This window comes from Pteropus vampyrus, unplaced genomic scaffold (assembly GCF_000151845.1).
Source record: "Pteropus vampyrus isolate Shadow unplaced genomic scaffold, Pvam_2.0 Scaffold93, whole genome shotgun sequence".
Classification (NCBI taxonomy): Eukaryota; Metazoa; Chordata; class Mammalia; order Chiroptera; family Pteropodidae; genus Pteropus; species Pteropus vampyrus.
In genome coordinates, this window is record NW_011888874.1 from 2,642,717 (window position 1) to 2,669,892 (window position 27,176).

The window sequence follows — 27,176 nt, forward strand, 5'->3', positions numbered from 1 at the left end:
TGTGAAGAAGCCAGCCATGGAAAGACTGGACAAGAACGTTCCAGGCAGAGTGTTCATGGGGTGCAGACACCCTGCAGTGGGAATAGATCAGTGGTTGGGGAGCAGAAAGAAGGGAAGTATGGCTAGGATGTAGTAAATTAGGGGAGAGAAGCATGGGGTGGAGATTAGGAACCAGAACATAGGAACAGGTAGGGCCAGGCAAGGTCTTGAAGTGGGACAGGATGCCACTGGTTGTCTTTGAGCAGGTATGAAATGACCACTCCAGCAGACTATGGATTTAGGGAGAGGCAGGTGTAAAACTAGGCAGACCAGTTAAGAGGCTTTTGCAGTAGTACAGGTAAGAGTTAGTGTCCTGCGCTGGAGAGCGTCAGCAGAGATGGAGAGAAGTAAATGGATCCAGATATACTTAGGAAATAGACTTTGAATAGAATGCGCTAATGGATTGGCTGTTGGGAGCGGAAGTGACGAGGAAGAAGAGAAATCAAGGATGACTCCTAGGTTTTTGGTTTGTCCTAATAGTGGGTGGTGGGTACCGTGACAGAGGTGGGGAGGTAGAGCAGGGATGGAAAGAAACAGGTTAGGGGATCCAAATCACATGTGCTGTCTTGGCTCTGTCACCTTAACCCTAGTGATGATCTTTAGAGATTGATACGAACCAACAGTATAAGTAGTGAGAGGACAACTTGATATAAGAAGTTCGCCCTCATTAAATATCCAATTACAGAAACCTGAATTATGGAGAAAACATAGCGTAGCTCTGCAATGTTTTCACCTGCCTGTTTTCCTTCTTTCCACGTCTCTCAGCTTCCCCTTTCCGATGCCCCTCCCACTGCCGTTACCTGCCACATGCCTAGTGACGGTGTTCGGCCTTCTCTTTTCTCTTTCCTTGCTGTGCTGTGTCATCTTAATCTCCACTAGCTCTTGGTGTCTAGCCCAGGGCCTGGCACAGAGGTGGCAGTTTTTTAAATGAATGGGTGTGCTTGTCTCCTAGATCTCCACCTCTGGTCAATCTTGTTCCAGGCTATAATTTGGGAGTGGGGGTGACGGACTTTAAGGTGTGTTTTGGCATCAGTTCGATTCTGATTTGGGCTGCTGTTCTGCTCGTGGCACAGAATTTCCATCTTCGACTCTCATTTTGGAAAATGGCATTAAATCCTCTTGTGCCTAAATTCCAGTCTTGTTAACTTAGCTGCTCCTCCAGGTCCTTGAGGACCGGCGCCCACCAGACTCCTGCCAGCTCCCCATTCTGCCGATATCCCACCCTCATCATGCTCCTTGGAGCCCAGCTGGTAATGACGCTTTATTCTTTACTATCAGACACGTTGGCCATTTTCCTGAGTGTCTAAGTATTGTCTGCTCCCACGTCCCTGTTTCCAAGTTCTCTTAGAACTGTTTCCTTCAGGAAAGTCCATCATCCCTTCCTGGAACTGCCCAGTGACAGCCGTTTGCTGGCCTTTCTCTCTGCTGCTCATCAGCGTTTGGTTTGGTCAGGACCTCCCCATCTTAACCATATGCCGCAACTAGCCCTAAGTGCCATCCCAAATCATGTGCCCCCTTAGGTTCAATGTACAGGTACCTTCAACTATGCGATCCTACAGCTTGCATTCTTCACTCTGGCCTAGTCATTAGAGGCAACTAATATTATCAAACAAGACACATGGAGGAGAAAATAAAATCTCCTCCTAGTGTAAGGAAAAGCAGCAGGCATTGGCCACATGGCTTCAGAAGGACCTTGTTATGAGGTATGTCGGAGGAGAGAGAGAGAGAGAGAGAGAGAGAGAGAGAGAGAGAGAGAGAGAGAGAGAGGGCAACATGAGTAACCTGATACATTTAACTATCAATACTTCTATTTTTAAGTGGTTCACTCCATTTATTTTCTAGAAGAAAACTTAAGCTTTGCCACTCTCATAAGTCAATAGACATTGATTAAACTCTTATTAAAGAGCCAAGTCTGTGCTGGGAAGTCGGGATACCAATTCCCATCGACTCACTTGTTTAACCGATGTTGTTGAACCCCTGCTCTGAGCCAGGCATCGCTCTGACTAAGGACCCTGCCTTAGACTTCTCTGGTGAATAGGATGAACTTTGGAGGTTCTCTCTCTAGAAACTCATGGGGAGTGATAGATAAAGTCCTTGGTGGCCCTTCTTCACCCGCAATACGATTCAAATCCAAACAACACTCAACTATAAAGTAAGTATAAGAAAGTCCAAAAAAAGGATTGATTTTTTTCCCTGTGGTGATAACATCAACGATTTTGTTAAAATAAACATTAATTATCAAGTTATGTCTATTTTTTGTTGTCGTTGCCTCTTTTTGCTAAGGGCCGAAGCACAAATTCTGGTGGGTGATCTTGCACTGTTAATGGAAGCGATAGACAAACAAACAGATTTGAATGAATAATTGCAATATAAAGAGACGCACCCTCTAATGGAAGTATCCAGAGTGACAGGGACGTAAACACAGTTTTGTGTGTGAATGCAGCAGTCCCCGCCCTCCCTCCCTTTTTGCCTTCATATTCAGGGGAAATTATTTCCAGATTTAGGGCAAAATGGAATGTATGAATGTAAATCATATCTCTCTCGAAAAATAAGGTAACATATGGCTGTTTAGATTTTTGCGTGAGATGAAGAAAAGAACTCAGAAATATCTGCCTGTACTTTTGAAGTTCGTAGGTCTTATTATTGCAACCCTAAGGTGTGAAATGTTTGCACAATGTCTGAAATTAATGACTAGGATAGCTGCTAGCTCAAAAACTTCCTTTATATGCCATTTTTCCCTTCCTCACTAAGTCTTAGCTTACACAACTTGTTCAAAGAATAGCACCAAGGGATTGTTTTATCAGTTAGTTTAGGATAATAGACTAGGGTCTAACTCTGGTCAGCAAAAGGAAACTTTTCAGACTTGGAGCTAAAGTTCAATCTGTTTTTCTTGGCACATGGCCCAAGAGGGAAATAGAATTCATGGAAGAGACTTGCTGGCTGGACAGCTACATAGTCCAACAGTTGCTATGAACAGATCACAGAATGGAATGATCAAATGAATGTTCACACACTACTGACAGCATGGAAATATTTTCTTTTCTTTGCATATATCTTTCTTTAAATGCTGTTCTTAGTGCTCCTTCAATATAGCAAACTGCCCTCATAGTGAACGAAAGAGTAAATGCCTCCATATGGATCCAGTTCTGGTGTTCATTAGGTTATAGCAATCAGGAATGCGTTTCCCCTGGGACTCATAGTTCTGCTTCATGTTGAAGGTGGTTACTCTGCATTCAGATCAGATGGGTAATGATTTCTTCCTCTCTGATGTCCAAAGACAAGAAAGAATTTGTTTCTGGTGCCCCTCGTGAAATGGTTGAGAACAGCGATCAGCCGAGGTACAGCCAAAATGCTCATCCTGTGTCTAATAAGCTTGACAGGTGGTCTTCTCTGTTCTTGTCATCTTGGTACCAAAAAAGAAGGAAGGGAGGGTCACAGGAGTCGAAGAAGAGAGAGTGAGAGGAAAGAAATTGGGGAATGAAGATCCAAGGCTATGTAACAGACGGGCATGCTTCTGCTCCATCATCCACAGTGCCGTCTGCTGCCATTGGAAGGAAGTTGCCACTGGATACGACTCTTTGATCCTGAGTGTGGGCCATGCATTCCTCTGCTCAACAGGAGCCCGTCCAGCCCATGCTTATGTGAAAGGCTTGCTGGGGAATGGAGCCTGGCTGGCATCTAGAGGAGGACATCATGCCCGATCCGAGGTCTCCCCGTGCCGGTCACCTTGCTTGGGCTCCACTGACCTCCCTTGCTTTGTGGCTCACTCCACCCAGCCCAGAGCAACTTCCTGGTGTCTGGTAGAAGTTTCGCTCTCCCCACCTCCCTCCTCCTCAGCAAACACATACATATTCTCTCTAATCTATTATTTAGGCACAGTTATCATTTCACAAGTGTTATCTTACCAATGTCACTTTTGTCTATCATCCCGTAGGACTTACGGGGGAAGAAAAAGAACAAAAGTGTCAGTCAACATGCAAATATGTCCAGAGATGATAAACTTATTCAGAGGTAAGATATTTAAAAAAATACAAAGCGGAAGGTAAGAAATACTGTTGAAATCCAAATGCTCAAATAAATAATGAGAGTATTAGCTAACACTCAAGCAATGCCAGACACTGTTTTAAGAGTTTTGCTTCTATCAACTCATTTAATCCTCATAATAACTATGAATTTGGTACAATCATCATCTCCATTTTTAACAGTTGAGGAAACCGAGGCACAGAGCTATTAAGCATTTAGTCACACGATTGGTAAGTCCCAGATCTGGATTTGAGTGCTGTTGTTTCAGAGTGTGTCTTCAACAAGATGACATGTGAGTATGGCATTTGCAGGTCTAAGCAAAAGGACACCCCGCATAATGAGCAAACCATGTGGGTTTGGATTTGGGGGGCTCTGCTGCTACACAGGTCACCTGACTAGTTTGATGTTAATGTCATCATTCAAACCCAGAGGTAATGTGCCTGCTTCACAGCGCCTTTTGTTCAATGAAGACTCACAGGAAGGCACCAGATCCGGGTCTGGTGCAGGAAGGCTGCGTGATGGAGTTTGCTTCTCTCCTGTGTCCACACAAGTCCTCATCCACCAGATTCAGTCTCTGGGTATATTATTGCACTGCAGAGAAAATAGTATTAGCGCTTGCTCTTGGGTAAATCCTTCATTTATTTAACAGTATTGAGTGTTGTGGCTTGTACAATAATGGCCGCCACAAGATGTCCATGGTGTAGCCCCCAGAACCTGTGAATTGATTAATGTTCCATGGCAAAAGGGACTTTGCTGATGGAAGAAATATGGCTAAACATGACTGATCTTAAAGTGAGGAGATGGTCCTGGATTAGTTCTGGTTGGCCCAATATAAGCACATGGACCCTTAAAGGTAGAAGAGGAAAACAGAGTCTAGGAGAAATGAAGTGGAGGAAGAAGCAGGAGAGATTAAAAGTATGAGAGGGACCCACCCATACTCACTGGCTTTGAAGATGAAGTAGGTCATGAAGCAGGGATTGTAGATGGCTTCCGAAGGCTGGAAATTGCCCTCAGCTTACAGCCAGCAAACAAACAGGGACTACGGTTATAATCACAAGGTACTGAATTTGGCCAACAACCTGAGTGAACTTGAAAGTGGCTTCATCCTCATAGCATCCTGAAAGGAACACAGTGCTCCTTGCACCTTGATTTTAGCCTGTGAAACTCTAAGCCGAGGCTTCCAGCTGAGTCATGGTGTTCTTGGACCATGGACCTACAGAACTGTGAGATAATACGTGTGGTTTTAAACTGCTAAATTTGTGGGAATTTGTTACCATGGCAATAGAAAACTAACACAAGTATCCAGTTCGTCCCAGGAACTCTGCTAGGTACTGGGAATATAGCTGCGAGCTACGCAATTGCCACCAGGAAACAGGCTCACCAAAGTCCAGAGATCAACAGAGGCCATTTCTTTTTCAATCCTGTTTGCCAACTCTCCCTAAAGCAAATTAGTTGCTGGTGTGTGCCTCAGTTTCCATTGGCTGTCAGAGAGTCATAATTGCCTAGGGCTTTTCTCTGGAATTGAGTTGTAAACACTTGTGAGCTGTTTTCCGTATGGTCCTTGGATGACCTGTGAAAAAGCTCAGCTGACTCCTGATGCTGAAATGCCTGCCTCCTCCCAAGATGCGGCTGTGCCCGTGCTTAGAGTGTGCTTTGGAAAGATGCTGCTCCCAGCTCAGGGGGGGCACTTATTCGATGGGATAATGAAGTTAGTTGCCCAAATTAGTTTTTAGAAAATATCTGCATGTGTCTTTTCTTACCGCGGCTCCTTTTGTAATTCTTTAGACAATGGTAATTATCAGATGAAGGAAATAATTAAAATGGAAAAGACAATAAAAGTGTTCTGACTGCACTGATCTCAGACAAATTCGGGATGATCAGACAATTCGTCGCAAAAAAACCAAGGTCACTTGCAAACAAATGCAATTATCTAAAAATACAAAATACTGCCCTCAGCAAACAACCTTAAGAAACGAACAAATATTTAGATTTGCCAGCATCTGTTGAAAATCTGCGTGAAATATCTGCAATGAACTGAACAATGCTTAAGAAACACTTGGGCTAAATATCCCGAAAAGAAATTATTCATATTCATTAAAGAATTACGTAAATCAAAGCCACACTTACTGGAACATAACCCTATATGGAAACGTTTCCCCACCAGGATGGGCTTTTCCTGATCATCTCTTCTGATTTATTATACTAGTAAGTCTCACTTCATCCTATGTGTTTTCTTTAGAGTACTTAACACTGTTTGTCATTATCTTATTTAAATGCTTATACTCATTTTCTCTTTCCTTTTCTAGAATGTAAGCTCCATGAGGGCAGGGACCTTGTCTACCAGTTGAGATGCCATTCATGATTCTGGCACCTCCTGTAATTTTCCTCTGGAGAATTTCTGACCTTCCTCTGCCTGTGAATATGCAAAATTTTCAATGCCTATGTTATATATATTGTCCAATTTTGCTCCAGAAAGAATTTACCTCAAAATTCACAATTTACAATTATGCCAGGAACCTGACTATATAGCTCTCCCGATAAGTTGATGCAACTGAATCAGTCGTTAAACTTTCTACTTTCCTTTCATTCCATGTACTCCACCTCTAGCAAATGAATTAAAAGTGTTTCATACTCAGACCAAACATCTGGAAACATCTGGTGGTTAGTTAGGTCCTGCTAGATCATGTGTAATGGTGTGTTAGATAAAAAGGATTTTCAAAAATTTATTGAAACATGTGAAATATACTAAGTGGCCTGAGACCTGATAACAGGTTAACCTCATGTTGATGGGACTCATTGGTGGAACATGAAGGATTTTGGAGCTCTGAGGAGAGCATGTTTTCACAGTAATTCTGGTTATAACAAGCTATGTTTTTTAGGCATCTAGAGAAAAAGTAGATGAAATTGGTGGCCATTTCCCACCCCCCTCATTGTACTCCTTGAGTCATGTTAAAGCCAGAATGTTTTGAAATTTCAGAATGTAAGTTCTAGAATCTTTTTGTTGTTGTTGTTGCCTTTTATCTTAAAGTCCTTATGGCATATCTTTATATCTTCTTCCTGATTTCTCAAAGATTACCATCCACAAAGCAAATCTCTGAACAAGAGCTCACTTTTTGATGGGGAAGTGTGGTGGATTAAAGATGGCCAATAATTCTTTCCTGCTCCTCCCCTCAAGAAGCGAAGTCCACCTCCTTCCCCTTGAGTTTGGGATGGGCTTGTGACCTACTTTGATCTATAAAAGTGAAGCAAATGATGCTGCAAAAGCTCAAGGTTTAGCCCTTAAGAAGTCTAGCAACTTCTCTTGGAGTGCAGCTGCCATGCTCTAAGGAAGTTCAAGACAGGCTGGACAATTAACTGCCATGCGCAGAGAGGCCTTGGAGAATGAGAAGCCATCTTAAGATGTTCCAACTGTAGTAGGCAGGCTTCTAGCTAAATGCTGCCACATGAGGGAACTCAGCTACGATCATACTCATGGAAGGAAAGACCTGCCCAGCTGAACTCAGCTGGATTATAAAATTATGAGAAAAATTTTAAAGATTGTTGTTTGGGGTGGTATGTTATGCAGTAATAAGTAACCAAAACGGAAAGATCTACAAATGTACAGTATCAATTTATAGTAATATTGGTTATAAATGAAATAAATGATAGAACTTAAGTGGATTTCAACACCTATCTGGAGAGGTTAGAAAAGCCTTCAGTGGAGAAATGCTGCTTGGCTTGAATTCTGAAGAATGAACCAGAGTTTCTGGGCAGATGAAGAGGAATGTTTTTAGATGAAATGAGCAGCCTAAAAGATGAGTTGGTGGCACGAAATAATGGGACATTCTCGAGGGAGTTGATAACCTAATGTTGACAAAGTTTTAATGTGATGGTCTAGAGAGCAACTCTGTGTAAAATGAGGAGGAATAAGAACAGTGATCTCACACTTTTTTTTCTTGAGTATCATTTTATCAGGGGAAAGACTGTGTAGCTGACACATTTCACCTACTCACATTCTACAGGGCCAAACATTTTCTTGAGAATTAATGAGACAAAAGGAACTGCTTTTGTTGAAAGGCGACTTCTGATCCTCATTCACTATCCTAGCTAAATGATTAATTCATTCCAGAAACGAAAACAAAGACACAGTCATATTATAAACATGAATTCCTCAGAAACCCATCTACAGACCACCTAGGAGGCTCTTGGGGACCACCAGTCAGGATTGGTCTGGGCAAGATTATGACATAGTTGGAGTTTATCTTGGTGGCCCCGACCTCCCATCTCTGTGTCTGAAATCTGGTGCCTCAGAAGCACCAGGTTCTCATCTTCTCTATGAAAATCTGCTTCCCAGAAAGGATCAGATGCACGTGTTCTTACTTAGAAGCATGACCTCAAAAAGAGGCGTATTGCCACTCTCCCAGAGGGATGTCCATTTTACTTAGAAGACACGAGTTTAAGCTAAAGGAAATGATTCTGTGATGGCAGATTTTTTTTTCCCTTAAATAATAGATTCAGTGTGAAAGAGTTTGGAGTTGAGGAAAGAAAGAGAACTCATGGCCTTCTCAATGCCCCTATCATCGCACCCTGTTAAGAGATTGCCTAAGCCCCTCACAGTGGATCCTTTGAAGGAATTATTGAAAGAAGTCTGCTACGTTTAAGCACAAAGCTAGGTGCTGTGAAGAATGCAAAGGTTAAAAACAGTCCCTGCCCTCAAAGAGCTCATGGTCTAGTACAAGAGGTAAGAAGTGACAATGAATGACAATAAAGCAAGCTGGAATACATGGTAATGACATACACAAAGTACTGTGTGGGAGCCCCCTGAAAAAGAATAAGCATTTATTTTTGCAAAAGTGGAGTAGTGGGCAGGGAATGGGGATGGGCAAGAGAAAATGTTTGGTCAATATTTTTAGTTCTACATATGAATTAGAAATGGAAGCTCACAAAGTTAATTCTCCAGGTAACCTAGCTAGTGGCTGACATGACTGGAGCTTAAGGTAAGTGGAGATCTGTAGTGGGAGACAGACTGGGGGTCAGACTTTAATTCCAGGCTAAGGAGTTCAGTTTAATATTCCGGAAATAAGGAAAGCCATTGACGGTCCCTTGTTTGTTTGTGGGGTGGAGTGTGTTGGTGCGTAAAATATGATATTGTACATATTTAAGATGCTTTCTATGGTATTGTGAAAGATGGATTAGAAAGGAGAGAGATTGCAGGCAAAGAGACAGATTACAATGATTTATCCTTTCTTTTATCCATCTGTTCAACAAAAGTTTAACCAGCACTTACTATTTGCCAGGTATTACAAAATGCTATTAACAATAACCCAAGCAAAAGATAGCTACAGAGTGAGTGAGCTAGAAAGATGGCAGTAGGATTTTAAAGTAAGAAATGGGATCATCCTTCAGATATCTTCCCTTCGGTAATTTTTTTTTTTTTCAAATGTAGGGCCTCACCCTTTCACAGTTGTCCAAGTTGGCTCTCTGTATCTATCTGTAAGCAGAAAGGTGTGGGTGCTCGTGAGGCTCTGGGAAAGGCCTTTGGTCTCTGGCAGCCAGTCCTGGATGGAAGTGGAGATTCCAAATCCAGAGCTTCTTCTTTGGAGCTCAGAGGGAACAGAAGCTTCCGTTTACCTCTCCATCTTGCTCCTGCCCTCTCCCTGATAAGACCCTATAATTCTCTCTGAATGTCTTATCCCTAGGAATATCTCTCTCTGCAGAATTGTGGGGACCTAAAATTTGAACTGGGTGCCAAAGAATTAGTTTCAATGCTTCCATACAAATTACAGAGAATACATGTCTAAACACAAAAACTAACCTCAAAACATTCAAACCACAGAGGCAAATATCGGCCTTTAGCTGCCTTTGGGAATGTTCCCTCTCTAATAGCACTAACCTGGGAATGTGGTAAAAGAGTCAGCATGGCATTGATCAAAATGTATATTCCAGCGGCAGGGGTTACAAGTCACTAGGGGTGCGTGGAGGTGAGTGAGGGGTAGGGGGGGATCGAAGGGGGAAATGAAAGGATGAAGCAGCCATCCAAAGAGCTCCAGAACTATTGGAATAGTCCCGGTTTGTATTTATGTCTTTTGAATTTGTTCATTTTCTTGCTTCTCCTTTATCATCTGACCAGACTTTCCCACCGTGTCTTTAAAACGAACGGCACGAAGTTGTATCCTTTTGTAGATTTCTTCATTTTCCTTTAATCAGATTAATGTCCTATTTGAAGTACAAAATGATCTGCTGTGTTCTATGGTCTCTAGTAGATCTATGTTTGTCTTTGAGCAATGTCTAGTCAACTTAGGAGAGGAGTTTATCCTGGGATTGGTTTAACAAAATGTAAGGAGTGATGTCCTTCGTACAAATATTTGATTCTACGGTGTCATTTAAAGAGAATTAACCCTATTACCATGCTCTAATATTAGACCTACAGTGTCACTTGGTAGACAAAATTCTGAGTGGTTGAGAGTCTACGTGATCAGAGACCCATGAGGATGGCCTCTCCCATGGCTGGACTCGTGGACTGGACTGTGGCGCAGATCCTCTTCCTAGTAACCCAGTCTTAATTCTTTGCTTTCTATTTGGTTCGGAGGCCTTGGTCCCCGAGAGAGAAAAGCTTCCACCAGGACCTGTTACAGGGTTTCATTGAATCAGAAGGTGAGACTGCCACCTGGCCGTTTTGGGTTTCTTATGCTGCTGAATGAGGAGGCCAAGAAGGGGGTTGGTTACTCTACTGGCGAGAGGCATCGATCCTGATGACCAAGGGGAACTGGGTTGCTACTCCCAGCTGGAGCGAGGAGGAGTACGTCCGGACCCAGGAGGTTCTCTTAGGTGCCTCTCAGTACTTTCAAAGCCAGTAATAAAAGGTAATGAAAAATTGGAGTCACCACAAAGAGACTGGCCCAGTGAGGATTTAGACCCTAGAAGAAGAAGGTATAGGTCACCCCCACAGAAAAAATCCTGTCCAGCAAGGCTCTCACTACGGACAAAGAAAACATGGGATAAGCAGTGGAAAAGGCAGTTATACCAAGTCCATTATGACCTCATGATCAGCAATAGTCATAGAAAATATTTTCTTCTTGTTATATAAGCATTATCTGTTTTCTTCTCTCTCCCCCTGCCTCTTAGTATTTTATACAAATCTTGTCGGAGGTTGACTTTACAAATTAATCTTCGGGGGAAAGTATATCCAGAAAAGACCTTGACAGAAATTTAGGGGTAATTGACATAATGTAGAGATGGATGCAAAGATTCTCGGGACTTCGTGTCTCCTTATTTGGGGAATAGGATGAGAGTGTCTTTGTTTGTAGGAAGATAGTTGCATCTTGTCAGGCCAAACCATGGAGTTACTTCTATTGTATAGACGTCCAAACAGCTGCAGAGGGCAAGTATGACACTGAGTATTGAAAGGTGTGGACAGTGCTATTTTGCTATTGTCTCTTAGCCCCCAACGCACCTATTTATACTCCAGTGGGTGATTCTGGGGCTGACATTATGCAAAGTATGTTTGTTTTGCCAGCTGGCTCCCTGTATGTTCTGCTACTATGGGACGCTGGAGACAGGCTGCAAATCTGGAGGAGAAAGAAGAGAATGCTGCTTCCTCTGTGCTTCTAGTTTCTGCGGGATTAACCCTAGCGATGCTTCTTAATTTCAGAAGCGATAGGGCCTTCCTGTAGCAGCAGCAAGCGAGTCAATGTGTAGATTTTCCAGCAATTGCAGAACTATTGTCATTTACCCCTCAGGGACAAGAGCACCTAATGATTGGTGACTTTTGCTCAGAGGTCTGTGTTCCTTCTGCAAGGCTCCTCGGCAAAGTTTAATCCTTTAATTCACAAATCTCAACCTGTGTTCTGCCAGCCCCAGGAGCAGCGGCTGCTTCCTGCAGTGGCACCTCTGTGATACTTTCGTGTTCTCTTGCTGGTTTTTCAGTTACCTAGGTAGATGAGTAGCATCTACGAGATAAGGTTCATGTGGAAAGCTGAGTAGAAATCTTCTACATGAGAAAAGAAACGAAACTCAAATGTAAATTTTTTGGCCCTTTCAGTTTCCATTAGCTTCAAAGGAGCCAGTTACCTGAAATGTTACCAATAAACATTTTAGCAAGACAGAGAAAATCAACATTCGTCTATTTTTCTGTTAATGTCATTGTTTACCTGCTTTATTTTTAAGCTAAACTCTCTCTGCTCAAGTAACCTTGAGCTTACTGTTTCCATGTCAGTGACCGATACAGTGGTTAATAAGACTCTGCTTGGTATAGAGAGATTAGCTTTGCACAAAGCATCTGCAATCCCAAATTCTAATTTTACCACCCCTGATTGACTGAGGGCACAGGTGAGTGACATGACTTTTTTATTTATTTATTTTTTGGTAAATTAGCATCATCCGGAGTAAATGAGCGGAATAGCATCTGCTCTGGCCTGTTCGTGAGGTTGAGGTGGGAACTGAATACAGTAGTGTATGAGGCAGTGCTTGGTCAGTTGTAAAGAGCTGTACACATTTCAGGGATTGTGATCGCGAAAGCTGAAGAGTTCAGAATAAAGACATCGACCTCGTTTGTCTTGCTAAGAGATGCTTATTGCATGTAACTTTTCAGGTAGCTGGCTCTTTGCAGCTAATGGAAACTGAGAGGACCAGGAGGTCCACAGATGAGCCTCTGTGCTTTTTTTAGATAGAAAAATCTCTACTCATGTTTCCCAATGAATCTCGTCTCTTCCCAATTGCTGCTTCCAAATGTTACCCACGTTCTATTTTGGTCTTGCCCAGTTATGATAAAAATGTCAACATTATTATTGTTGCTATTTTGCTTTTATATTTTAGGTTACATCTGGATCTTTCACTGTAAAGCACACTGGGTTTGTTTGCTCTAGAGCCTGGAGTCTGATACCATTTCTGCTTCTTTCTAACTATGAGCCAGTTAGTCTACCCTTCCTGGTTTCGAAATAGTAATCTGCTAATTGGAAATAGTAAGTCTTGTCTTATCTGTCTCACAGGGCTTTTATACCACGTATAAAAGTGCTTTGTAAATTCAAAGTGTTCTAAGAAATTACTATTATCATTTGTAGTGTTCACAGTAGTGGGAATTTAGGGTTGTTTAAAAAGAATCCTGCAAGCAGTATCTGGAAATAGCACTTATGAATTAGCATTAAAATTTGCTGTTTCAAATCCTTTCCATTGATGTACGTTAAATATATACTGGTAAAATGCGTGGAATTGAATTTCAAAAAAGCATTCATTTCTAGAACAAGATCAGATACTTCAGCATATTTCCAGGCAGTTTTGATCTTATGACTTTGTCCTAATAGTGCAACCATTTGCTCGTGTCTGAAAGAGCGAATACATATAAGAAACCTTCACATGTCGAGAAAGGAAAGATTGACAAATGAATACTCAAAGATTCCAGAACCAGGAAGAACTGAGTCTAAGGTTTTAAATACCAGAGACATAGATGCTAGAAGTGGTAGAGCCACTGAACAGTAGTGTGAGAAATACCACAGACCAAATTATTTCTCTGAGGGTCTCCAAAATAAAAGTTCACCGACCAAAGTTTATCTGCCACATGTTTTTCTTTCTGCTACTGTTTTGAGCTGCTTCCAGATGCAAGAGGGAAATGGAGAATGGAGTTCGTTATCTGCAGGATTCATGCCAACAGGCGGGGAAAAAGCCTCATTGCGTATTAATGAATTCAGGCAAAATCAGTTATGTCTGACGCATTCGGGTTGGCCATCCATATTGATTGGATTCGTAGTACAATTGCTAAACTGTTGAAAGATAAAAGGATATCGTTCACTCAGCAATGGAGACATAATGTGTGGATGTGTGTCCCTTTTATTCCCACCATACAGCTAATCAGGTCTAATAAGGCAATTGAACCAATTCCTGCCCAAAATAACAAATGATGTGTTTAATAGTTATTGAATCTCAAAATCACACGTAAGGCTGTTTCTTGATTGAAAGGGCACATTTCATACATAGAAACAAGGCAAATCGCCACTCCTTCATGGCGAATCATTGGCTGTCTATTCAATTGTGAACTTGTAAATATCTTAAGATGAATAAATTTTAGGTTTTTATTAGATTTGCTCCCTGAATAGATTGGAAATAATTTACCAATCTCTCTAAATCTCTCCTAAATTATTTTCCACCTTGGAAAGGATATCTTTATTCAAGGCTATTATTTCATATGATATTTTCCTGTCATTTAGAATTTCAGAGTTAGACTTTTCGAAATCATTAAAATGCCTAAGAATCACTACAAAATTCTCATGTGTCTGTAGGCGTAAAACTGTTCAAACACTTGTGGCTTTTTGGATATTCTACTTTGAGGCCTTATCTTGTTTTCTAGTGGGTTAGCATCCTTTCCAGAAGCCTTGATTCAGCATAGGGATGTGATTCATAGCACAGCACATAATGTAGAAACTGAGGACCTGTTATACACACACCATTGTATCTCAGAGGGTTGAAGGAACACCCTGATGAAGGCATGGTCATCATACAGGGGGGAGGGTGGGCTAGAGGTCAATGCTAACTTGCAGCCACCCATCTGGGTCATTGCTGAAACTGAGCTGCCCTGAAATAGGGTCCTCGTGAGGTGTTAATAATGTGACTCACTGGGCTTTTCTTTTTTGATTTTTTAAAAAAATCTACTTTAAGGGGAAAGGCAAACTGTTTATTCTGGTTAGGTAGCAACAGTTCTTATCTGAGATGGCTTGTGAACTAATACAATTGTCAGTGAACACTAACAGGCCTCAGTACCGTTGTGGATTCTCTCTCATTTACCCTTCGTGCTGGAAGGACCTTTAGATGTAGTCTTTAGCAAGCACCTTCACGCCATTTTATCCAAGAGTAATGCAAGGCCAGCAGGAATTAACTGACGCAGAGCCTGTAGCAGAGCCCGATACTATGATGCTAAGTCTACTGACTATAGGCTTTTCCAACAATAATGAGGTGACAAAAAAAGGGTGGCCACCTCTGTCCTTTGAGCTTTTTGAAATCAGTGTTCTTTATCTCTGCAAGTATAAAAGAATCACGTCAACTTAAAAATGCACTTAATATTTGGGATCATTTAGTCTACTTGCTCTTTATATTTCTGTAGATTAGGTTCAAAGGCAGTACCTACCCTAGAGGATTTTTGTTATGATTAAGAAAGATAATGTATGTTAAACTGCTTACCATAGTGGTTGCCACATGGCATACACTCCCTACAGGCCAATCTTTGTTAGAACTGTGTCTCTTCAAATCCAGTACCTTGAAAAAGTTACTTAAACTCTCAGCCTTCATTTCCTCAACTGGAAAATGGGGGAAATAATAGTAGCTACCTCTCAGGGTTGTTGTTAAGGTTAATGAGTTAAAACATCTCAGGTGCTTACAACAGTGCCTGGAACATGGTAAGTGCTCAGAGAATATAAACAAATATTATTATTATTTTTAAATGCTTGATTAGTGTTTATTTCTGCTATAGAAGACTCTTGCCTAATATAAATATTTAAACAAATTTTTATATTATACGATCTTAAAGATGTTAATATAATGTTACTCACATATATTAAATTATTAGTATTATAATATGTATTATATTATTGTATCCTTGAATGGTTCAAGAAAAGAGACTCTTAAAGGTCTAGGACAGAATTTGCTAACACTTATTTAGAATATAAACATGGTTCCCTATGTATTAAAGAATGCATTAGAACCAAACTTTCTAAAGTAGATGTTTGTTTGGATTTAAAATCACCAGCGTTTATGTTGCTCCCCTCCACAGATAATTATAGCCACGATACCGGGGAGCAGGACTTATGTGGTGGACTTCACCATGCACCGAAGTCTCTATATGTTAGGGAAGAGACAGTTGATTGAATTGCAAGTCTTCTCAAAGTTTTACTATTGTTTTAAGCATCGAGCTGACATTTTAAATTATTTCTTAGTAAAAGCTTAGGAAAGTACTTGTTAGTAATAACACAGATAAATAGTTTTTATTATTTAAGAAAAGAAATCAACACTGAAAAGTAAAATTGGCAAAGGAAAGAAAATTCTAACCTCATCTACCAACCTTTTTAAATATTTGCTAACAGAACCCAGAGCTTGATTTAGCCTCTGCATACATACACAGGGGAAGAACAGAGTGTGAGAACCAAACATTCAAAAAAAAAAGTATTTTTCTTTTTTTGATCACTATCCACTCCTACATCATGTGAGTGATGAGCCTGAGATCCCCAAAGATGATGTATAAGATGCACATTATAGTATCACGTTCAAATGACCTTTTTTTCATAGGTAATCTTTTCGGTTCCTGGTACTCATCGCTTTGCTAGGTTAGCATTTCGGTCCCCAGAATGAATAAATACACGTGTTCTTTGATGTCAGTTGACTTGCCTCCCTGTTGAATAGTTGCTGCAGAAATTTGGTCCTGCTCTACACATATCAAATTCACCCATTATCCTCAGAGGAACAGGCCGGTGTTCTTCGTTGGGAAATTCTCCTATAACAAAGGACACTCCAGGACAATGATGAAAACTGGAGGTTTTAAACAGCCAACAAAGGATATTCAGAGCAATATTTGGTAAGAGAGAGAGAATGAGCAAGTGTGTTCATGAAAGAAAGGGAGAGAGAGAAAGAAAGAGAGGAAAAAGAAAAATCCCTTTGTGAATAGTCATTGAAATGCAACTTCAAATGCTCTGTGTTTCTGGGAAGAAAGCCTCTATGTGAAAAAAAAAAAAAAAAGTAGCATCCCTCCAGTAAGTTCTAAATTAAGTTAATAAAAACAAATCGAAGCAGAGGGCCAGGTCTGCTTTCTGGAGGCCATTGTGAGAGTAGGACCCTGGCAACTGTTTCTGTGAGAAAAAATTGGTGATTTGGGAACCTACTGATTTCTTTAGATTTATTTTTGCCTCAGATATATGGTGAATCAGGGCATCACGGCATTTTTTCTCTCTTGCTCAACCCCCTCTCATTAATTTCCCTTTAAAATTTTTCTTTATTATCTCAAAATAAAACAGATAAAAATCCCCCAATCTTCTTGCCGTTTGGAGGCCAAAAGCAAGTGAGTGATTTTGTCACGGGTCAGTCAGGACTCTTGAGTTAGAGCAGAGCCTGAGCAGCTCAGGTGTCTGTGATGTAGATAAAAGGGGATTGTCCAGTTCCAAAGAGAACGTTTTCCTTTGACTGCACCTCAGGAAAGGTCAAAGAGGATTAAATTTTATAAGTTGACCAGAACAAAGATAGATGACTTGATTTTCAGGGCAAATTTGGTTATGTCAAACCAAGTAGCACCAGAAATATGATCGATTAACCTCTGGAGAGTCAGTGGCATATTTCATTTCACTCCCTCTGGTGTCACCGTGGGCGCTGTGCTGTCCTTCAGGATGATGGATGGACAGGGACTTCCAAATGTCTGTCAATGCCCTTCACCCACTTTGCTGAGATCAGTCATCTGAACAAATGGTTGGAAGATTTTGTATGAAGATGCTATAAAAAGAGTCATTGGTTTCTCTTGTTTGTAGCAGTTATCATTATGTACGTGGGTAAGAGGAGACTAGAATTCAAGGATTGATGTCGTTGAAAAGGAGAGCAATATTTGAGAGCCTCAAATTCTCTGAGAAGTTTAAATAAAGATATCTATTTTGAAGAGGATCTTTATTTTTCTACCTATTTTCCGGAAGTACATTTTTCTATAGTTTTTCCTTATACATGTTTTATTTTATGTATTTCTACATGCTATGCAAGGTAGAAGAATCCCAAATTTTCTGTACGTGATCAGAATGGAGTTGGTAAGAAGGAAAGTATAAGAATAAAAGCAAAATGGAGAGTGTTTACAGAGAATAACAATCATCATGGAAAACAGTGGTAATTTTCAACCTAGATGCTCTGAGCCAGAGTTGCTGAGGGGGCAGCAGGGAGTGTGCAGGCTGCTATAATCTTCTCTAAAATAGAACTGAAGATGTTGCCAGAGAACTGTATTTTTTCATTTCCAATGGAATAACATTTAACGTGAATAAAATACATATGTACCTATTTAACTTCTATTGAGAGATTGCTATATATTAGGGACTGTGAAGGTTAAAATGATCATTTTGGACAGTCTCCCCCAAACACAGCATCATGGGAGGGAAGGACAGATGACCACACAATTGGTGATACAACGCGATACAACCTAAATGCTGGACAAGAACTGTAAACCACGCCCTATGGGGCAAATAGAGGGGTGGATGGATTCTACAAAGAAGGCAATGGGAGGAAAATGGAGACGACCTCACTGAAGAGAGAAAAGCATGAGCCTTGAAGTGTGAGTAAGGTTTAGGCTTCCTAAGAAATGTATTAAGTGAAGGAGGGTTGAGGAGGAGGGGAGGAAGCGATTGATAATAAGCTTATTCATTCGACAAATATATATTCAGCGCATGCCACGTTCCAGGCACTGTTCTAGCGTATTCTAGCAGTGTTTTGGCACAAGTGTGTGCATGTGTTCTTCAAGAAACTTAGTGGGATGATGAGGAATGAGAGAGATAATGCTAAGTGCCAAGGAGAAAAAACAAAACAGGGGAGGGGACCGCGAAGTCTTGAGGGAAGGCGGGACTTTTAGCTGGGTGGCCAGGAATGTTTTTACTGAGAACTTCAATTTTGAATGGAGACCTGAAGGGAGTCAGGGGAGTGAGCCATGTGGCTCCTGGAGAAAGAACATTCTAGACAGAAGGCACGGCACTGCAAAGGCCCCGAGGTGAGACCAGGCCTAGGAAAGTGCAGGGGTTGCTGTGGTTAGTGGGAGGAGTTGGGGGGTGTCTAGAGTGAGGGGAGGAGCTTTAGAAGGAGGAGGTTTGAAGTCAAGGCAGAACTTTTCTCTAAGTGAGATGAGAAGATGCCTGACAGGTTTGAGCACAAATGTGACAAGAGCTGACATGATTTCACAGGATTTCGTCAGCTACCGTGTTGATAACTTACATTTTTATACCGCTTCAGACTTTGTAAAGTGCTTTTACACACAGTACTCTGCAACTCCTAATTTTTCTGATGAAGGAACCGAAGCTCAGAGACGTTAAAACAACTTTCCTGAACTCTTATAGCTAATGAAGGGTCACACCGGAATAAAACGTCCTCTGTTGGACCAAAGTTGGACCTGTTTCCATCACACCCCACTGCCCCCAAGACCGTGGGAAACCATACAGCGACACTTAGAAAAAAGAAAAGAACTTTAAAATCCCCAGTGTGTTTAATTTACTTCTTTTTCTCCTTTTCTTCTCTCTTTCAACCAAAACCACTTTCTCTATAAAGGTGCCATCTCCACTCTATGTAGCTGTTTTGGTGACATGCAGGGTCTTAAAGACTGGATGTATGAGAATCAAGCTCTGAATCGTAGATGTTGCTACTCAACGTATCCACACCTAAGCGTTTAGGTGAAGAACGTAGGCTTCGGTTCTTCCTTAATTCTGGAAATAGGTTGGGGAGCTCGTCATGACTTTCAACCTCTGAAAGTACATCTAGCAAAATCAAAGACTGGCTGCTCAGCTTTCCAGGGGTATAAGACCCGTCACAAACCTAAGGACAGAAGGGAGGGGAAAGTGTGGCTAAAATGTCTCCCCATCTACTTCCTGGCTGGCTGCCCCACTGTATTCAAAGGGAAGAGCGTGTGTAGGCAATGGATCATGTGTCTCAGTTCTCTCATGACTTCACCAGAAATATTATCTAGAGTCTAGAAAAAAATCCGTTATTTTAAATAATGTTCAATGTTTTTATGATTTTTTGAAACTTTTTTTTTTTTTTTTTGGAGGCTTTGGTTTGAATTGCTATATAGAGATAATTAGAATTGTCTGGTTTTTATTTTTTATTTTTTAGTCAAAATGTATAAAATGCGGTATATAGTGCCCTTAAGTCTTGAATGCTTACATAAATAGAGCTGTGTAATGACCTCCTAGACCAAGCTGTGTGACTTTTCCAGCACCATAGAAGGCTTCCGCATGACCTTTTCCCATCGAATGTCTCTATTTTAACTCAAAACCTTATCTGTGATTTTGACCATATTTTTGACCTTCCATTTTGGCTCATCTTTGGCAAAAATGCAGTCCTGCTTCAAAATAGAATAGGTTGTGATTACACAGTTATTATTAATGTTTCCTATAAACATGTATTTTTGATGAAAATACATAAGAAAACACATTACATTTTACTTGTCAACCATGTGTGTTTAAGTAACCAAAGAAAGAGGATTTGGGGATCAAATGCCACTGAAGCTTTTATTTAAAACAAAGATATAAGAACAAGCACTTAGAAACACAGTGGCAAACTCCAGTTTCCTACTGCCCTCCTTTTGATCATGTGTTCTAAGCACACAGATCTGAGGTATTTAATGGGGCTTTCTATTAGGAAAAAAATAAAATTCTCATCACTTCTTTTATTGATGTGAAATGCTATACTTAACTACAAATAACATGGAAGAAGCTATTTTCATTTTTTTCAAACCCAAGAGAAAATGACTGTGATTCCCAGTTGGGAAGAATAATCAATACCCTGCAACCAACACATCGGTATCAAGTATAGATGTAGATTATCAACCAGTGATCATATTTACTATCTCTTCTTGATGATTACGTTAACATTTGTGTTGATTTGATAATGCATATTTATTTCACACATTACCTAGTTTCTCGATAAACTCATTTTCGAGATATGAAACATGTACGTAACAAACATATGAGTCGTCTTACATCTCCACACTCAGGGAAAAGAGCCCTTTATTCTCAAGACCCAGGATTCACTCTTATTGGACTGACTTGAGAAACATGCCTATTCTTCAACCAATCACTATGGCCAAGGGAATGAAATATGGTGATTGGTCAGATTTGGGAAATGCGCTCATCCTGGACATGGAGAGACAGAGGAGGTGGTTTACTCTACAGACTCACTTTAGACAAAGAGTGGGAGAACAGTGGTCCCCGAAGGAAAATCTGCTGTTCCCAGAAACAGGAGATGGGTAGGACCAGGAGGCAAAAGACATGTGAGTATGTTGGAAGTGGAGGAGAGGGGGTGAATCCTGAGGTCAAAGTTCAGAGCAGGAAAGGCTATTTATGAAGTTGGCATTTTAAGCTCATCTGGTCCTTTGAATGACTTGTGGGAATTAGAGAAGAAGTCATATATTCCCAAATCTCCAAAAATATGACCTGCCCTGAAAAACTGTGTGTATTTCCAGTGATGTCTATTAGCTGCCTACCCTAGTATCTTTTTCAGAGAAGGTCCTTCTAAAATATATTTCCCTTTTCCATCCCCTTTGCCTTACAACTGCTCATTAGCATTCCTGCAAAAGGCCAAGACTGGAATTTGGTTGGAGGTATTATCAAAAGGGGGAAAATGATTATTCTTGGCCAATATTAATTAATCTGATTTTTTTATAGTCTCCCAAACCGTAATGGAAAATTGTCTAATTGAGAATTGAGTTCTCTTCTAACTCATTTATACAAAAAAAATTTATATATGTATACTTATATACTATACATACATATGTAGATTATCAACCGGAGATCATATTTACTATCTTTGCTGAACATTTATGTTGTTTGATAATGTATATTTACTTCATATATATATACAGTATAAGTTAATTTTTTAAGATAGTATCTAGTTTTGAAATTTAAAATTTTTTTAAATGTTCTTAAAAAATATTTGAATGTTCTGTTGATTTCCAGATTGTAAACAAATAAACAAGAAAAATCATAAGAGCGATGAACTACCAGTTTCATCATCATATGTAAGTTTGGCCCTGACAATCTGGATTCTGTTTTTCTGTTGAATCTTGTTTTCTCCTTGATTTTCTGATGATTTCCGGCATACTAGGTTTTTCCTCCTTATTAAGAGATGTGACATTAATGAACCAGGAACAACAAGGATTATTTGGACGAAAGCTTATTCGTCTTCTTCTCTAATTATATGCTTCTTTCCTAATACTACCTTCTCTCTCTCATCCAGAATATCTCCTCAGTGTGAATTTTTTTCTGGGGAAAGGAGGGTTTCTGTGGGGAAGGGTTCTAACTGCACCCTGGGAAACCCATCTCTTTTATTTTCCACATGTAGGTTATATGCCTGTGTAAGCCAAGTTCTGTCCGGAGTCTCTTTGATCTCTTCTTACTGCTTTACATGGGCGTGGGAAGGATTAATTAATTAACACTTATACAGAGTTTTGAAGATGAACGTGCTCTGTTAGGGCCGCCATCTTCTCTTGGCTTCCCTGTCTGGATTTTACTATGTAGAGGTCTCTCCCTGCCCCTCTCCATTAAGGCAGAGACTCTGTTTGGACTTGGAAGGATAGTTTACAGAACTTACCAAAAAAGAAAGCCTATATTTTATAGTAAAGAATAAAATAGGCCCTATGGAAGCATTATATTTGTTTCTGGACTTGCCAAAACATAGTAATTCTATTTTAGGTCAGCCGCCTTAACTTCAGATATTTTTTTGAGATGCTGGGCATTGTATTTGTATAAAGAATGTATATTCCAAACTGCTTTATAACCTCAAATGCCCTTACCACCATGAGACAAGGTCCAAGTTAATCATCTTCAGTAACATTAAACCCCCACCTCCACACCCATCCCAGTGGACCACGGTGGCTGGCTGGCCTCTGTCATGCACCTGAGATTGGCACCTCTCTCTCTGTGATTCCAGCCTCATTTTTCTGTCAAAATAGAATCTCACATCTTTATAATATCTCGGTCGAATTCTTTCTTAAGCCACATTATTTTGTCAACATTTTTCCAGTTCGAATGCCCCTTCTCATAGCAACACGCTACCCAGAAAATGGATTGGTCATTGATGGATTCTGGAATGTAGGTTTGGCTGATACAGCAGATGCAGCCACAGACTCCACTCAGGAACATCATGTGAACATGGCCCTTCTTCTCAAAAACCATGGAGTCTTGCCCCCTCCTACTAGTACCTATGAGTGTTGAAACCAGCCTCAAAGTCTCAGTGATCTATCAATGTCCTTTGTGAGTGACCCAGAATGCCCTTTTGTAAGTGGAAGGGAAGAGCAACTTTTGTGAAAATTACAAAGACATGTAAAATCCAAACCAAATGAAGGCTGTATTTCTTAATTATCAAAGACAATGGTGATGATTTGTAAATAGATGTGCAGTTGAATAAAGGATTGCATTAGCACATTTTGTCTTTATGAAAATAACTCCTCGGTATGGGATTGCTAAGTGAGTATTCAGGTTTGAAATCTTGCTTATGTGTTTTATTTGTCCTAAAATCGTGTTTTAAAAAAGCAATTCATTTCCCATGGCTTTTCATCATCTCACTATATTTACTCCTGTTTTCTCTTTTGTTTTAGAGTAACTTTACAGAATAACGATCGTGATAGCTGCCGTTTACAGAGCACCTGTGGTACGCCAGGCACACATACGTACTTTTCTTCCAATATTTTATTTAAGATTTTACTATTCCCATTTTATAGATGGGGAAATGGAGGTTCAGAGAGATTGCTAATTTGCCCGAGGTTACGGAGCTTGTAAATGACTAAACTGGGACCTAAACGTAAGCCTGTCTGTGTCTAGATTCTACGCCGAGTCCTTGTTCCAACTGATATTCCACCTTCTTTGCGATTGCATTTACTGCAGCAAGAGACAGTTTATTTTCCTCTAATGCATAAAAGTGTGAAAGATGTTATAATCCACCCAAAGCGTTATCTAGCATGGTGGAAAATTTTTAACTTATTTTAGCTTATTTTCTAGTCTGTTTGGATTGCACTGGGTACATACTGGCTGGAGCGACATTGAATAGGCCTCTTAATCCTTTTGAGCTTTGACATTTTTACCTGTAAGATGGGGATAATGACAATACTTGCCGTGTGGGGTTTTCACTATGTGATTCTGTGCAGGAAATGTGTAATGAGTGGTGAGTTGCAATGTTAATTCCATTAAGAAGCAACTAAATTACTCTTGATGAGAGACTGTGAGACTCTGAACTGATGATAATTTAAAGGAGCCAACATGTGTGAGAAAAAGTGCTTAGATAGGGGACTGAATGACAGAGAAGACAGTGCAATGAAGCATAACAATGTTTCTGTGAGGTAGATGGGATTTAATTCAGGCAGAGATCATAGGACATAGAGAATTCTTGTCAGAAGAGATAAAGGTTCATTTTGGAATATTGTGGGTTTGAGGTAATGGGAGAGATTCTGTTAGAGACATTTAGCAGAACTTTCTATCTGAAGTTTAGTGGAGAGAAAAGACTTAAAGATGTAGGCTCAGGAGCCATCTGTAGAAAAGAGATATTCCGAGATATCAAAGTGGATGAGATTATCTAGGAGCAGAGTATGAAATCACAAGCAAATTCTGCATCCAGAAACTTGTGAAAGTCTACACTTAAGGAAGAGGCATTTAAAGAGGATCCAGAGAAGATTCTGAAAAGAAACAACAGAGATAGAAAAACCAAGCAATGAATTCCACCAGAAACAAGGAGAAGACAGTTTCAGGTAAAGGTTGACGTTAGCGTTGAGTGCTACAGCGGTTGACAAGGATTGCAGGGCTGCAATTTTGCAATTAAGAGATCGTTGAAAACTTCTGAGAAATAGTTTCAAAGAGCAATGGGAGCCAAAGCCACGTTGCAAGAAGCTACAGAGTGACTTAGTGTTGACACGCCGGAGCCAGAGAGGGAACCCTACTCAGATCAATCTCAAACGAGAACTTGAGCGTCTCTCGTTCATTCAGGAGCAAGAGGCGCCAAAATACTTGGTTGGGTGACTTTGCATCTTGGGCTGAGTTCCACCAAAAGCTGCCTCAGGTGAGGATTTGAGTACAAGTAGTTTATTTAGGAAACGATGCCAAGTGGAACTAATAGGAAAATGCAGCCTTGAGACAGAGAAGAGGAAAAAATAGTACAGGGTATTACGATCAAATTATTGCCATGGCAGCTGGAGTCTACTCCCAGCAGACCTCATAGACTACACCTTGGACTTTTGGGGAGGAGAGGAAGCTCAACTGTTTATCCTCCAACTCTTATCTGTATCGACCGAGGATTGTTCAGGCACCTCTGACCTTCCCCACGCCCACAGAGAGCACATCAAAAACAAAGCTCCTGAACCCCAAAACAAAACTCAGCTAGAGTCATATGTGCTTGCAGTAAGAGGCTGTGCATGTGCATAGTGCAGGGAGCAGAGGGCAGCATCTATCACAGTGAGGGGTGGGCTGCCCCAGGTGGAGATGAAGGGGGGGAAAGGATAAGGGGTTAACATTTATCGAGTGTCTAACACATACAGGGTGCCTGCGGGTGCTTCAGCGTGTGTGTATTTCTGTATCATTTTATTCTCACAACTTTCACATGAAGAAACCAGAGTTCAGAGAGATTCACTTTGCAATGAACAATAGAGACTCTATTCTTCCTTAGATGATCTGGGTAGATACAAAGCTGCCCCACCATTTGGCTAGTAAACCTGGAGCGTTAATGGGAGCACAGTTGAGATTAGGGCCCGTGGTGTGTTTGGACGGATAATCTCATCGAAAGGATGCGCTTTATTTTTGAATCTGCACTTCTATCCCTTTCCCCATTTGGAAGAAGTAATTAATAGTTTGGTTTTATAAAGGTCCCCTGCAGGCTGACAGGCTGCACATGGAAATCAAAATAACTAAAAGGATAATGAATTGTGTTTACAAAGGATATGGTTATCTCTTCTAATTATCTATGTTGTTAGAAACTCAAATGTAAGATTCGCTATGATTATCTGGAAGAAGACGAAAGATTTATGCGGTCCGAAGAGAAACCAGAGTATACTATGATGACTCTCTAATGCTGAAAATAGAACTTGTTTTGCTCATCAGTCCCACTTGGTCCTCTCTTTCTCTTTTCCTCGTTCTCTCCCTGGAGTTGCATCCTTTGGGTCTTCTACCTGTGCTCATGCCTCCAGTTTCCTTCTCCACCAGCTGTTGTTATAGGGCTCTGACCGACCACCCTTCCTGGTTGGAACTCTGTTCTTCTCTTTTTCTTTGCTATTGATCTTTTTATCCCCTTTTCTTAAAGGTCCCAACTATATCTACGCAATTAATCAAGCAGCTCAGGCAGCTGCGTTGTTTCTGGCTTCCCTCTGCCTCCCCTGATACCTATTTCTTCTGTATCCTCACCCTAAAGCTCTGGGCACCAACTCCAGCTAGTCTGATAAAGATCATTCTGGTGAAAGGTCTTGGTGGGTGGGGCCAGAGTGGCAGGCAAGCCCCACCCTCCCAGGAAGAGTTTCTCAGCAATGGTTGTATTCTGTTAATGATTTTCTACTTTGGGTTTCATGTTTTAAAAAGGTAAGATATAAAAATAACAGCAAAGAAACTTCTGGGGGGAAAAAAAAAAACAAAAACAGAAAAGAATATCCTAATCCATCCCACCAACCTGACACACTAGTTATTTTCCGTTATTCTTCAGGAGTCTTTATTCCAGTACGGAGTTTTTATTTCTGCATTTTTAAACTTAACATTATTTCAGAATCATTTAAAGTCTATTTCTACACACCCATCAAGACTGTCTTGTTTGATAACCGATTAATATTTCATGGAGTTGGGGTACCACGTTCAACAGTTCTCTTCACGAAAATAAATTTTCATTTCTCCAGGACAAATGCCCTAGAGTGCAATTGCTGGGCTATACGATAAATCTACATTTCATTTTAAAAGAAACCGCCGAATTATGTTCCAGAGTCAAGGATCACAGGACAAGAAGCCAAGTGACTGCACTACTTTACAGTAGCAATGGATGAGAAACCCAGTTTCTCCACATCCTTCTCAGCATTTGCGTTTTTTTTTCTTATCACTATATTTTATTTTATTTATTCTAATAAGCTTATCAGTGGCCGTCTCGCATCAAGCCTGTGGTTCCATTGAAATGATCAACAGTGCTCCTTCGCTCAGTACAGTATGTGGTCATTCCACTATATCACAGGTATGTGAGTAGCCACACTCTTTGCCAATACTAGAAATCTATGTCTCTGTGGTTTTAACTTGCATTTCCTTATGGGCTAGCAATGTCGAATATCTTTTCATATGCCTTTTTGTCATCTGTGGACCCTCTGTAGTAAAATGCCATGTCTCTTATCTATTTTTAAGTGGATTGTTTATTTATTTTATTTTATTTTATTAAATTTATTGGAGTGACCTTGGTTAATAAAATTATATAGGTTTCAAATG